Here is a 15,681-nt window from a genome sequence, read left to right as displayed (position 1 = left end):
ACTTACTAAAAATGTTTCATTATGTAGAGGCAGAATTGACTGCTACTTCTAAAGCACGATTTAATCGCGATAATGTTGAATTTAATTTTGAATCCCTACTAATGTATTGAAAGTTTGTATGTATGGATGGTTGTTACTTTTACATATTAACTACTGATTGGATTTTAATGAAACTTTACAATAATATAGCTTATATATCAGATGTGTGCTATACATATGCTGTAATTTATAAATATATTGTGTGAATAATACCCGACAACCATCCCCTAAAACGCGAACAAAGCTACGCGCGAAAACTAGTTCATAATTAATAATCGGTCTATTGAAATAAATAAAGTCGGAACTGACAAACATTTCTAAACGTTTGATGATTCGAACGATGACAACTGACTACAGAAACCAATTATACTCTTTGTTTTAGGAAATTCACTAATTATCTGGCTTCAAACGGATAATAGTTTCAAAAACCTCGTGTTTGGATAGGAATCCAAACATCTTATATCATACCGCCAAGCAGAAATACTTAGTATTATTCTATACAGGCTTAGAGACATAACATTACAGTTCCTAAAGTTAGTAGCACATTGGTTACATAAGAAATAGTTTGAAGGTATTCAAAAATCAAAATCAAAATATTTAAAGCCTACTTTATAAAAGTAGGCTTTTACAAGCACTTTTGAATCGTCATTTAACAAACTATTCAAAGTAAAACTACCACCGGTTCGGAATGTAGATTCTACCGAGAAAGAAAGTTGATTATGATTTACAGCCGATGTATTCATAAATATAATTATATATCAAAGTATTTTAAGATCCTTATGAGAGAAACTGAAAAAAGCTCAATTGTTGTTCTTACTATTATTATTATTTTTTTTTTTTATCTTTTAGTTGACAAACGAGCAGGAGGCTCATCTGATGGAAAGTAACTACCACAGACATGGACATCTGCAACACCGGGGAACTTGCAGGTGCATTTCCGACCTTTTAGAAATACGCTCTTAACTTGAAGGTTCCCAAGTCGTATCGGTTTGGTAAAACCGCCGCGAAAACTGGTTCCACAGAGTGGTTGTGCGAGGCAGAAAATGTCTTAAAAATCGCACTGTTGTGGATTAAAGTATATAATATATACATAATATATATATATTTATTTTTGTATATTCTATTGAAAATCTTGTACCTATTAATTTATTGTTGATACAAGCTTCAAATTGATTAATTGGCAAATTAATCATATCCCAGAAAATTTCACCGAACTATATTTTCAATACCTATACTAAAATTCCGTCACACGAATACATTACAACAAAACAATTTCGACAAAATAAATTCCAGCATTTATCCGTATCCCGGATGGCTTGTATTCTATCCCACTAATGCATCGAACAAACGTGAATTCGTAAACACGCACAGAACTGGTAATTGTCAGTAATTACCAATCGATGGACCGCCAATTAAACTGTTAGACGTTTGGTTCACGCTTTGTGGTTGCGTGGTTTTGCGGTTGAATTCTATCGGACTTGGCGATTTATTTAGTGAGGATATTACAGAGGATATATTCAATGTTCATATACAAAGTTATTTAAAACTAAGCTTTTATTGTTGCCTCAATATGGTAATGTATTTAATACTTAATATTACTACTACAATATAATATTTGATAGATAGATAGATATTATCTTTCTTATTTGTTTATAGGTTCATAATAAAGCATGGAGTATAAAAAAATGTATGGTGCAACTCAGGCGGCCTTATCGCTGATTTAGCGATAAGGCGTCCTTATTTTATTTTTCTTATTGTGTCGATATGAAATATGTCTGATTTAGTTTCTTGTAGTCTTTACCGAATTATTTTATTTGGCTAAATATAATTATGTATATAATCGCTTAAATATACCTTCATTATAGTTGAAAAAGAAGTTGATTTATTTCCAATACTTCTATACTACTAAAATTATAAACAGTATCTAAAACGGGATATTTACCATGTTTTTTACTTTTATTTGGTGGAGCTCGATATTTCGACATTATCTACGAATGTCTTGTTCACGAGTCTCGTAATAAAAATAACCATGTTAATTTAAAATCTTATATAAAATTATAAATACGAAAATAACTCTGTTACCTCTTCACTCTTAAATTACTAAGCCGATTTTGATGAAATTTTGTGTGGAGATAGTTTGAGTCCCGGGGTTTAAATTTACCTACTGCTATTCAGCTAATGTTAAATAAAAGAAAAGAGCAAGATTGTAGTTTAGCTTCAATAGTAGCTTAACGGTATACGAATAGTGATGTGAAGTCAAAGAATTGATCCTAATCCCGCTGATCGGAACTTTAACGGGTAGTTAATTGGGAAATGGGTTCCATTTCATTCAGTCATACATACTCATATTTATTCATCTCGTTCTAATGTAACTTAGTGACAAGTCTTATGCAAGCCCATCGGTGTAAATCTTACACGTGCAACAATTATTTAATCGCCAAAATGCAATAACTTGTATTCCGGTCTAAAGGTCAAATGTGCCAGTAACAGGTACAAGGCATGTGTTGAATAAAATCAAAATTGGGCAACATTTCGAAACAAGGTACAAGTAACGTACATAAATACAATATAAATTTCACATTGCTGGGCTAAGACCTCATCTCCCTTTGAGGAGAAGGTTTGGAGCGTATTCTACCACGCTGCTCCAACGCTGGTTGGTGGTAACACATGTGGCAGAATTTCGTAGAAATTAGACACATGCAGGTTTCCCCACGATGTTTTCCTTCACCGCCGAGCACGAGATGAATTATAAACACAAATTAAGCACATGAAAATTCAGTGGTGTCTGCCTGGGTTTGAACCCGAAATCATCGGTTAAGATGCACGCGTTTTAACCACTGGGCCATCTCGGCTCACGAGTAACGTATGAATCAAAATAGTATTACCTCCATTAAAATAACATTTCACTTACACTTTCCATAAATATGTCATTGCTTCGAAGAATTCGAGGTTTTGTTTTTTGTCAAAATTAACGGATTCGAAAAATTTATATGAAATAAAATATATGAAAAACTGAAAAAAAATCCTTAACAAATGAATACTTTTTACATATATCTATTAAATTGAATGGAAACCCTTAAAGACATCAAAAGTAACAAGACGATAAGCCGTTATATGATACCGTTATTATTTTAATAAAAATTGATTGTAATTACACAGCAAGTATATGAGTACAAACGACTTACACATGATCAAACCAGCTTGTATTGTATTAATTTATAAAATTATATTTCTTACCTTATTCCCTTGTGTATAAAGACCAAAATAGGACAAAGTATTAAAATGTTTTATTATAACAGCTAAATTATGCACAGAAATTTGTATCTTACATTGTATTTAATAAGGACTGAAATGCTTTTAGACAAATTTATCGTGGGATTATAGGTTGGAAGCCTCCGCAACATCATAATGCGAGCCTCGAAATCCGATAAACCTTACATAATTGGAACCTCTCTATGTTTGACACCTATTAATTTTGTACGTAATCAGGATATATTAATTTTAAGGTTGAAGAATATTCTTAGGAATTTTTGTAAATATTGAATAGACATTTTTTACAATGCCAATATCTAAAGAAATACTTCTTATGACAGAAATTAACGTTATTAAGAGATAATTTTTGTCTAAAGTCTTAATTTAGAGTAGGCTAGATACCACAAGCCATCCGACCAAGCGTGTTCGAAGTTTGTGCTTGACGCACTACTACTTGAGTTGGGTTCGATCGCGCCAGTGGCGAGTCGTATCATTGAGAGCATAAAAAAAAACAAATTGTGCTGTTATACACTGTTGAAACTTTCCTAAGGTAATCGAGTCGATGGAGGTATTACTTATAGTTTAGTAATTTTGTTGCTCAAACAGCTGTAACATTTAAGTACTATAGCTGAGGTGACGTCATCGTAGTTATAAAAATAATAAAAATGTGGTGTCTATTCTGCTCTAAATCTGTAAATATCTGAATATTATCTTTCGGTGAAAACATCATTGATTTTCTTTCTCCTTAACTTAAGTCCGAATGTTACTATGAGTCGAATTATTTTCCGTATATTTCTAATTTTCTTTTTTTTAAATAACGCGGCGTCAGGGTTTTATATAAATGTATTTCTCATTTGTGATCACGACCCATTTTATTTTATAAATGATATGATTCATTTGTTATAATATTCTAGTTTTCAATCTTAAATTAAAAATAAACTAGAAAATCACAGAAAAAACCTAATTTATTCCATAGTGATATTCCGCTTTAATTAATGAAGTCCTTAAAGTGAATCCAGCTCACTATCAGTTGATAGACCGACTGCAAAAAATAAAAAAAAACACTGAAAAAGAAAAAAAAAACTTAATTTGGGTCTTATTATTAAAATACTTTTTCAAATTTATTACAAAATAGTTTAAATTAAAACATAAAACTTGCTCCATTTTTAAATAGCTAACCGTTTATTTCGTGTATAAAAACTTGTTATAAAACAAAGATAAGTACATACATTTACAATTAAATGTCTCATATCCTATAGAGACGTTTGTCAACTCCTTTGAATCACGAAGTATATTCAAACCAATCATATTGTGATCACTAAACTCTCCTAACACTCGGATCACACAAATAGACTCAATCAGCGCTACGTTTAAATGCTTGACAGCTGAATTGAAATTAAATGATTTAACAATCAATCAATAAACACCATCTATTTGCCAGATACTTGTTATTGCAAGATATTGGTACGAATATTTATATTTAATTTCCAACGAGGCAAATATACAAAGGCCAACCAGTCACGTGGGACATATTATAACGCACAAGTATGTGCACTAACACAGGTGCAATCACAATTCTCTCATTCCTATAAACTAGTATCATATTATAGATAGTTTTTGTTACCTGGTTTTCGAATCATGAGTGGCTTAATCTCACTTAAAACCCTAAAACGTACGACTGTTACCGAGAATTTCTTGACGGCAAAACCCAATGGTTATTTAATGGATAATGGACTGAAGACATTGGAATTTGCAATATTTTATTCAGCTAATATATTTTTTTATAATCGCATGAGTATTAATATCTAAATTATCAAAATTTAAAGCTGTCATTTAAATTTAATTAATTGAGTAGAACGTTTAATAAACAATAAGCAACTTTCGTAATTTCGTTCTTAAGAACTTTGTCATGAGCTGACTTTCTCTATCCAATATTAAGCACTTAGACAAGGTGCCTTGTCACTTCTGACATTTAGCGTTTAAACTCTGCAGATATATAATTTTTAACTTCTTCTTCTTGAAGAGAGCGTCAATATGATAGACAGTGCGTGTAAATATATGTATGTCATATTAGAATCATTTAGATGCGGTTTTTATAATAGATAGAATGATTCAAGAGGAAGGTAATGTATAATACGTGCACAATATAATAGAGAAACACTGATAATTTCAGAGGTTTCTGGAGTGATGTCGTACATAAACACATTTTTTTGCGCTTACATTGCAAACGCTGGCTGAACCTTATAAGATAGATCAAAATAATGTACTACAGTATTGTACACCTTGAAAAGGTCTACAAAATAGTCGATGATGGTATATGTCTATTTCTTGGGGATAACCCATAATAACCATTTTTGTCTTGTAAGTTCGAGCGTCTATACTAATGCGCATCGAAAATTTCACTTGGAGGGGCTCGCGAATATATAAAGTTAGCATTTATAATAAATAAATAGGCCTTTCTTATTAATGTTGCTTAGCATAGCATAGCATAGCATAGCAAGCTTAGCTTAGTGTTAAGTTTAACTGATTGTCTCTTTATATCTAGGAATGCCTGTAACAAATAATTACTATTCCTTACATCGCCATTGTGCCGCCAAGCTTGAAAACTAAGATGTTATGTCCCTTGTGCCTGTAGTTACACTGGCTCATTCTACTTTAAATGTGGAACACAGTAATACTAAGTATTGCTATTTGGTGGCTGAGACGAGCTTGCACAAAACGCCAGTACCAATTATTAGTAGTAAATTATTTCTTTTTACATTACCCATACGAATTAAAGTAAGTAAGTTAATAAACTAAACTCGCTAGTATTATGTTAATCACATGATCATCGCATCAAAATTTTCGTGTAAAATAATTAACGTGTAAGAAGAAAATCCGATGTACAATCAATCATAAACCAGTGGGCTTTGGCAGCAGTTTAAATTTAAACCGAGGATTATCTGTGGATTACAAACTTCGTTCATGATGAAAACTGGTCTTTGTATCGAATATTCTCGTTTGAGACACTTTTGCGTGTTTAAAATGGACTTATTGTTTAAAAACCAACAGCATGTAAATGTCTCACTGCTGGGGTAAAACCTCCTTTGATTTTTGATTAATGCGGTTTGGTGGATACACGTGGCCGATACATCAGTCATATCCTTTGGCTGGTACAGACTAGTTTCTCAATTTGTAAACCATGATCCCGGCCTTTGCTCTTTCTAGTTGGAATTATCAACTAGGCACAAGATATGAGGATAAAAATAAGTTATATATATATTTTTATTATATACATTAATATTATTAGTTAGAGTTAAAATTATATATTATAATACGAATCACTTAATGTATTTAATATATTAGATTAAACTATTTAGAAAGTATTATCCAAGTCACACTGTAGCACCTTGTCGCTCAGGGGCCTTCCGTCCTAGGTAAAGAGCGCTCGTTAAGTAGCTGTTGGAAAACTTTTCTAATTAGGCGCACAACATTAATCTTCCTGTCCCGCGATTCAGTGTGACTGGCACGAGTTGCCAAATTGTAAAAATACTTATAAGAATTTGTACTGAATGATGCGAGAATGTGAACAGTATTTTGCTAATTTAAATATAGTAACAGCTTTAAGTACATTTATTATTTTATTTTGACCTGTTTACAATTAAACAATAATAGCTTTTGTGTCTATGTGAATGTTTATAATTTAAAACTCTATATAAGTTTTGCGAGCTGTAGTTAATATAAGAATTTGAATTCCTCGTTAAATGGGATAATCTTGAAATATTTCTGGTTGTTTTCCGAGTAATGGATGTTATCCTGTGCGTCTTGGAAAAAAAGGGAAAATTTGAAGAGCGGAAAAATTCTGAATCAGTCTCATTTCTGTGATTTAGTGTTAAGTCACTTACAAAGATTGTCTGGAAGAAATCGCTACTGAGTGATAAGAAAGCCTTTGTTCTGCTTTTCTTGTTTCTTTATTCTCTTTGTTTATTATATTTTTAATTTTTGTAACGTATCGTGCAAAATGAACATATTCCTTCTAACGAAATAGTTCAATTTCAATCACGGTACAATACGCAAATAAGAGTGAAAACAAAAAAAATAAATTATGTTGTTTATATACAAGTGATATTGAAGTTGACCTTGAAAACAAATCGTATTAATACCATGTTATTTATTATCGCTGATATCAGTATATTTGACAACATAATGTCATAATTAAATAGATTCGACAGTTACTATGAAATGGCTATAATAATAAAACTACGATACGTCATAAAATGCTGGAACTTAGAATAGAGATTAAAGAACCATCATACCATATTGGTACCACAATGATATGTGACACTTAAAATGCATGAATAGAGCTTGAGTTTCAATGTGTCGCTAACAATGGTAGTTCAGACGAGCAGAAACTTATTGAACTCGCATGAAAAGGCATTCACATTGAGCACTCAATTTTAACGTATTAACTATTCATTTAACTAACTACAATTGTATGATGAGTCGACTTTATCATACATTACTTTATTTGATATAGAGGAGCTTTTTTTTTCTGCCCTTTCCTATAAATGATTTAAAGTCTAATTACTAATAAGTATCAGATGCCTTTTTTTTTAGCATTAATGGTAGTAATGCTTCATTATAAGGGATTACTGATATTCCTATATATACCCTTCTAATTAAACTTAAAGCTTGTGCTAGGAGTGGGAACGACAATAGCCGAATCGGTCTGGATTGAACCTGCGACTTTTTACATCGCTACGCGGCCCTTAAACCATTGCGCTATTGACGCTAACTATTAATTAAAATTAATCTTACTTATTTCTGACGTATTAGATGTAAAATTCTTAGAATTATAACAAACGACAATATATTGATATAAAATTGCAAAAACAATATAGGCACTTGAAAAACAGAAGATGTTTCAGAGAATTTTAACAATAGTTTGTTTAATGTCTAATCAGCCCTCTCAAAATAAAATAACATAAATCAAAATAATAGAAAAATACTCTAGGCACGGACGACACGTGCAGATATGATTATTTAAGAAAACATACATTTATGAAAGTATGTTTGTTGCTGCGCTATTTCTAATAGAATCGAACAGCGATGACTGTCAAGGCCAAAAATATTTTATATATAATAAAATTATATTACTTAGATTTACGTGAATTAATAAGTACTAATCTAGAAAATAAGTATACAAATTCTAACAAAGTAAGCCTCTGATGTTAAAAATGTATTATTATTATTAGGTATATAAATATAATTTTTTTTTTTTTATAAATTATTAATTATAAAGATAATTTGAAAGAGGATTATTGATTTTAGTCTGGGTTTAAACGACTAACAGACATATTTAGACAAGTGTTGCATATCGATAGTCCACTATCGATAGACTATCGATAGTATTGCCACGTGTCTATACTATCGATAGTATCGATAGTATTGATAGCTCCCCATGGGCAATACTATCGATAGTTTTGCAAAAACCATTACTTTTAACCTAAACCGATTAACCAATAGTATCGATAGTATTGATCAAAACGATACTATCGATATCCTGAATAGTTTTCGAGGTCAACTATCGATAGTCAAACTATCGATAGTTATGCTACGATGCTTTAGACCTGGTCTTAAAAGCAAATACTTTACGACAGTAAAAAACAGAGTTCAATTTAAAATAGGCTCTCAACAAAGATTACATGAAATTGTAATTTATTATTCAAAACTGTTTTGCTAGCTCAAAATTAATACCGAATAATTTTCATCATTAAATATACAATTTAAATGTCACAATTACTTTATACAAATATTCGAATCTATCAACGATTCAGATCGAGATACGAATTTATGAAATATCAATATTACAATTTCTAGTAACAAAAACGTATCCACAGAAAGTCATAACTTAAACAATACGACAGGCTTGTCTATCTCTCCAATTCCATCAAACTTGTCTTCTAGTCTATCATCAACCCTTTCAGATACAGTCCCTTCTGAATATAGACATCAATTAATCTTATATTCGTCAGGTCAACGCCCTCCATTCGTTGCCGACGATAACAGATGAGGTTTTCTCATTGTCAGCGACGTCATGTCCGATAAAATGTGCCCTCGTTATACTCTACAAAGGAACTCGAAATTCATTACTGAGTCAAAGTATTGTTAGTATCGTAAATTGAGTTTGGATATGTTGGTTTATTTGATAATAGGAGTGGATTTGCTTAACGTTATCTAGAGCATATTGGATGGGTTTCTGAGAAGTCATTTTAATTAAGACCTTATTGTAGGATTAAATTTGTAATTTTCTATGTGGTAAGGATTCCAAATTAAAAATAAAAAAACTCAATGTTTATCAGCTTATGCATATATGCTATATATGGGTATTCTTGATTTTTTTTTATTTGCATGCATAAAAAAGAATAATATTAAGGCATTGTAATTTTATCCCACAGGTAATATGAACGCCTCATTCACGGTTTGTTTATAATAAAAAAATACTATAGTAGTTTTATTAAGCACGTAATAGAATATTTAATTTGCTTTTAAGTATTCATTTATATTAACAGATAATAAAAATATACCCTAATGGTAACTAAAGGTATAAGGGGCCTAACGTTGTAGTTACCAAGGTTGGTGGCGCATTAACGATGATATGGAATCTTAATTTCTTGCATCGCCATTGTCTATACGTGGTGCTGACAACTCACCATCAGTCGGCCCATTTGCCGACCTATATCATAAAATAAGGTCACGTACAATTTTTACCTTTTAGTTTTAGAAGACATCTGAACAGTAGACTTTTAAAACTATTATCTTCAGAATAAGGCAGGCAGGACGATCTACAGGAAAGCCTTGCAAAAATAGTAAAATAGAGGTAGGAATACTCACAAATCAGTTCTAAAATATTAGGATTCCAATAAAGAAAAGAGAAAAGCGCTTTAAACTATTTTCCCGGAAAAATGAACTCCAGTGCGCAATTCTTGAAACATTTGCAGGAATATGTGATTTCGTTCAATAGAAAAAAATCTATTATAGCTGTAAAAACTGTTTCAGCTGGCTTTTTGATATAGCCAAAATAGATTCTGCAGTTGAGGTCCCGTTTTAGACGTTTCAAATTATATATAATAGATGTGTCACAAGAAAGCGCTTAGTAACTTCGTAATCAAGCAAATGAAGTCTTATTCACGTATTAATAAGCCATTTATAAGCGAAATCCCTGAGGGCGTTGCAACTGTGTCTGCACCCAACTGCTGATATTTGAATAATTTGCCACTTCTTAACCAAAAACGTTGCTACAGAACTGTTTTTTCAAAACATTATAAATTAAAATCAAGTATTGTATACATTAGGTTGAACGCAGAGTGAATATGAACATTAATTTAAGGCTGATTCTGATTTCTGAAATGAAATGAATTATAAAACGTAATGAAGCCTTATTAGGCTTACTGCTGGGCTGAAGCCTGCTCTTCATCTGAGGATTTTTTAAAAGTTTAATACACCAAGCTGTTTCCATATTTAATATATTTCATATGACACTTGCAGGATACCTCACGATATTTTCATTTATTGCGACTACCAGATTAATTAAAAACACAAATTATTCACATTAAAAATTAGTGGTACTTTTTTGTGATAAAAGTAGGCGGAAGTTATTAACTATATTTTACATCACAAAGCAATTCTTAAGACACAAGGGTCACTTAGCAGATAAGAGGTTTCAATGACGATGATCACACAGCGACACAAAAATACTAAGTTTTGCTGTTTGGCGGTGGAATATCTGATAAGCGAATGGTACCTACCTAGATATGCATGCACAAAGTCCTATCACCACAGTAAAGGTAGTTGCCCCGGTTTGAAATCACGGAATTTAATTTAAATAATTTTAATAAATGTTAACTAATATTAATATAAAGTCTACATAATATGTTTTACTTAAGCGCAATGGTGACGATAGTAATCGGAGTGCTGACTAATGGAACAATCTACTTGGGCAAATTTAATTTTAATACATCAATAGCATTCAGAAGACAAACATTAAAACTCTTCACATTTGTTATATTAGCAATGTCGTGAATTTACTCTTACAAGCACTTTCAATTGAGAATACCACGTATAAATAGCCCTGATTTTCTCGAGTACTAAGATTTCGTTCTAAAATACTGAATAGATACGTCTCGACTGTGAAAAGCACTTAACAACCCAAGACGAAACTTACACTGTCGGGTCACGCAGAGCTCGTCTGTATTTCAAGCCATTGCTGATTGTTAAATGTGGCGACTTCTCTGCCGATTACAACTTGTTCGTTTTATAACATTTAGTTAGAGATTGGGGCTTCAGGCTGAATAAAATACGCTTTATGCGAATATGCTATATTACTGTTACAATTAAAAATTATTAAATAATGTGATCTATGGTAGTAGATCAAGAAAACTGTTTGCCAGTTTTGAGAATGTTTCCATTGTTTTTTTTTAAATATTAAAGTAAACGCATTGCAACTACGTAGGTCATCTATGGTCTTTATTATCAGTTCTTCTTTTCCAAATTGTGCTTTCCGAAAGCAAATCCAATGTAAAAAAATACCCTTACCGCTTCAAGTGGGCCTATAAATTTGAAGAGTTACTTCGGTTTTTCTAGGTTCTTATCATCAGATCCATCCTAATAGCCTTGGAACTACCTGAAAACTACCCTATCAAACAAAAGAAGAATTTTCCAAATAGATCCAGGCATTTTTGAGTAATCGAGGAACATACACGAATCGACGAGGTTAAAATAGACTACCTAAACACCTCACAGTTGGGGTTCTCCCGTCCATTATATCTGCGACACTTATTGATAGCTATTTGAGAATAATTTTATATACTTGTTGTGTTTTTGTTAAGTTTATTTTACAGCATATTATAATTCTTTATTAAGATCCTTCCTGATGACGAGACTGTAAATTGTGACAAAATAATTAGTTTTCATTCCACCACGCTTCTTAATAATTTCATGCGACACAAATCGTGAGTAAAATCTCACGATTTTTTCATCAAATCCAGATTTTATCTCATAAATTCGACTCAGCGTGAAAAAAAAGAAACATTTCATATAATATAAAAAAACTTATTTACAATATAATTATATATATTTTTTAAGTCTGGTATTACTTAATATTAGTATAGTCATACTTTTCAGATTATTCCCTTGAATGGCCATTTCGTTTTCCAACCCCCAACTTATAGAGTAACACTTAACTACTTAGAGTGGGAAGTGGCCATTCGTGCTTTCAGCAGATCTTGAATCGCTCTTCAATCGAGTGCCTTCAAAAGATCTATAATTACGTATAAGTATTTTCTTGGGTGATTTTTTTGGGGTCGTTTCATGTTCTAGAAGGTTTTAATTTAAGAAACATGATCAGTAGAACGTTATAAATTTAAAGTTTCACGAAAATATCTTACCATGCAATTACGTAAAGATACCAAACAATTGCGGAACAAATAGCCCAACAGAACATCTTCATATTTTATACCCTGGAACAGAAGGTTCTTATAATGGATGTTCTTTTAAAGTTATAACTATAAAAACGAATAATAAATTATATTTTTTATAATTGTTTATATGAATTAATTTATATTATATTACTGTACAAATCATTTGATATGTTAAAGTGTGAAGCTCAAACAAAGTACACCTGACTTTAGATTCTTGGTAAACTTGCATACTTGACAAGTTCACAAGACAAGCGGCCATTTTATTATTCTCAGATAGATTTACATCAATTTTTAGATACTTTAGACTTTCAACCCGAGCCGGAGCAAACGCTATCTAATACAATCAACTCCTAAGAGACGTGCCTTGAAGTTAAATAAACGGAATAGTTATACTCTTGTTATTTCCATTTCCCTGAATATAAATGGCTACAGAGAAGCTTCTGCGTGAAACTGTCCTTATATTCCCGTGATGTGTTTTTTTATTGATGGTAGGCCTTTGTCAATTGACAATTTGCATTGTAATTGATATTACCGCTCATATTTTATTAACGCTTTACCAAACACAGGAACTTATTGGGTACCATTTCTTCTTAGAGACAGCAATAAAAGAATAGGTATTCGTTTTTTTAACAGATTAAAAAACATTTAACAGTAACGTCTGTCCAGGTAGTTGGTTAACTAGTAATTCGTATGATATTTAGATTTGTTGATTCGATTCGATTAGCTACTGAGTTTCTTGCTGGTTCTGCTCGAATCTAATCTACTTTCATAAAAAAGATTAACAAAGTAGATTCGATTCGAAAATAAATTATTTCAATCATTTTCTAAAATTAAATCTTCGGACAGGCAAATGGCTAAGCCATTTTATAAAATATCTACCACTGCAGCTTGACATTTAACTCAATAATAAATAACGATTCTCTTCTACTTGATTGAAAAATATTTTGATTTGGTTGTCGATGTGTGTTATCAGTATTTCAAATATAATAAAAACTTAGAAGCAAAATATAAACATGAGTGTTTGTTAGCGAAATTGTGCCGTCATTTCTCATAGTCTGACCGGCTGCAGGTGAGTTATTGCGGCGTAAATCCAGACTTATACGGGATGTAAAACGTCTAAGATGAATTTTCAGAGTATGAGTTACATCCTTCGTATATTATAATGAGAGATATTTTCACTAGCGACACACCTGTACTCGCATCATTTAAGAGTTTTGAGTTCAAATTCGTTTTTAATTATATATCATACTAGTTGACTTGAATTGATCCATTTGAAAAAAAAGGAATCATATTAAAATCGGCTGAAACTGCAGGGCCTAACTATATTATATATGTACAATAAATGTAAAAGTATGTTTTGATATTTGTTACTTAATCACGCAATGCCTGAACGGGTTTGGACGAAATTAGACACACAGATAGTGTATACACTAAGCCTGCGTTATCAGAATATCTAAGTACGATAATGGTTTAAGGTCTTGTCAGGATATATTTTTCGATAATATTAGCAAATTTCAAAGTTCAATAAGCCATAACGTCTAAAAGAGATATGGTTATTTTACTGTTAAAAGTATTTTACTAATTTTATTTACTGTAACACAGCTACATATATTTTTACCAAAATTGTAAAAAAGAGGTGCCCAAAATTTAATTTTCTAATTTCTTTTTTACATGCGTTACGATATAATAATGACGTGTACTGGAAAACAGTTTTAGTAATTTATTGTATAATAATTGTTCAAAATTGTTTGATTCATTTCTCTGTTCCTGTGCCAAATGAAATGAAATAAAATAAATAAATAACATATTATACTTTTTATTCCGGAAAACATCTAACAAATACCCAAACATACATACATTCACAATTTATAATATTAGTAGAAAACGTCTAGAAAAAAAATCCAACGCCGATAAAAGTTTAAAGGTAAAATAACTGTTGAATGAGTCACACAGATGGCTTCCATCCGAGACCTAAATAAGATCTTAATATCAATTAAACAACTTAGACATAAAACAAAACAACAGTCATCGTGTTACTTTTCATAGCAATAATAAAGTTTATCCTTCGTAATCGACTCTTAAACAACGTACTTTGAACATTTCACTGGATCCTCTGAAATTGAAAAATAACTGAGCGTCGTCGAGATAAAATTGTGCTCAAAAACTTCGCTTCGAAACGATTAAAATGGAATTTTACTTAAATCTTCGGCCGACAGACAGATGGCAAGGCCGTTTTATAGAATATTTTCGGAACACAAACGCAACTTGAATGTTAGTGATTTTTTATTGTAAAGTTGATGACGACATTTTTGAACGACGATAACAATAACGTCAACGACAATTATGATAACTGGCTTGAAAATTTATCAACGATATTTGCCTTTATAATAAAAATATTATTTAAGAAGGATTCGTTTTAAAATTCAATAAAATATAGTTTATAATTTCAATTACTGTATTAATATAATTGTCGATACAAACGATAAATCGACGAATTATAAACTGAAATTATAACACTCATGTTTTTATAACTAAATATTGGGCGTTAGTGCTTTACGTAAATCCGTCTGAATGAATAACTATTACAATAAATAGTACCACTGAGAATTGTTGTGTTTAAAGTGTGAGTGAGTACGTATAATTACAGGAAGGAACATAACTTTGCCAAATACATTTGCGATGTAAGGCATGTTGAATATTCCTTATAGTGCCAATAGGTACTAAATTTTAAATCATCGGGTGGCAGATTTGCCAGTCCGCTTGTTTATAATAATATAACAGGATCAATAATCCAACAATTCGTGGTCGTTTTTATTGAATGTAACGTATTATTATACTATAACATACAAGGTCCACATTTATTTCGTACATAATCGGATTACAGAAAATGATTATTTTAATGTTTCATCGCTAAGTAGATTGGAAATGAATT

The sequence above is a fragment of the Vanessa tameamea genome, chromosome 14 (genome assembly GCF_037043105.1).
Source record: "Vanessa tameamea isolate UH-Manoa-2023 chromosome 14, ilVanTame1 primary haplotype, whole genome shotgun sequence".
In the NCBI taxonomy this organism is placed as follows: domain Eukaryota; kingdom Metazoa; phylum Arthropoda; class Insecta; order Lepidoptera; family Nymphalidae; genus Vanessa; species Vanessa tameamea.
Note: the sequence above shows the minus strand (reverse complement) of the source record.